We start from the raw sequence: 963 nt of genomic DNA on the forward strand, positions 1-963 counted from the left end.
TGTATATCCATTTTGATCTTCCACTTGCTCACAAGACATATGTATTATTCTTGATTATATAAGACTATAAGAGATATTTCAATTTTGTTATGAATTCTTGCATTTTAAAATGGATATATCATATATGTACCTTGAATATGTCATGAACTCTTGGAAGTCGTTTCATAAACATGTCAAACAAACAAAATGTGTATTTGTAGTTTCATATTAATCACTTTGCACATGCTTTAGCGCTCAAAAAACTTGGTCGTTAGGACTTGAGGGTGTAAGTGAACCCACCTAAATTTGTATGGAAGATTTTGCTTAGATGTTAAGTTTAAATGGGTTATTTAGTCTAAATAACATGATTTTAGGATCTGTAAAATATATATTATCCTATAGGTATTTTTTAAGAAAAACTAGACTGTTATTATTAATAATATTAACAAGTACACGATGAAGCACAACTACATGGAGATATGGAGAAGTGTATGCAATGATCTCAAAACAAAGATACAAAAGACGAATGAAAACATCATCTTAAAGTGTTACTCTTTCTATTTGATGGTTTAGCAAACACTAACATGAATAAATATAATAAAAAGACAATAATACTATGGACTATTTGTTAAATTATATATATTTAAAATGTAAATATTTCGGTCCGGTCCGTTTCCCGTTTCTTCGGGTTCGGTCCATCCCGTACCGAGGACCGAAAAATATGAAATTTAAGGACCATGGACCGTATCGAACCTCCTCGGTCCGGTTCGGTTCGGTCCGATCCTCGATTTTTTCGATTTTTTCCCGTACCATACACACCCCTTCACACACTTAACATTTAAACATCAATTATTATATATTATTGATATATATATAATACTCTTTATTAATTTAATCTTTAAATTGAAAAAGTATAATTCAATTAAATAAAAATAAATTAAATTAAATATAACGGGTTATTTACTAATTAGCGTTTGTCTAACG

This window comes from Rutidosis leptorrhynchoides, chromosome 4, assembly GCF_046630445.1.
Source record: "Rutidosis leptorrhynchoides isolate AG116_Rl617_1_P2 chromosome 4, CSIRO_AGI_Rlap_v1, whole genome shotgun sequence".
In the NCBI taxonomy this organism is placed as follows: Eukaryota; Viridiplantae; Streptophyta; class Magnoliopsida; order Asterales; family Asteraceae; genus Rutidosis; species Rutidosis leptorrhynchoides.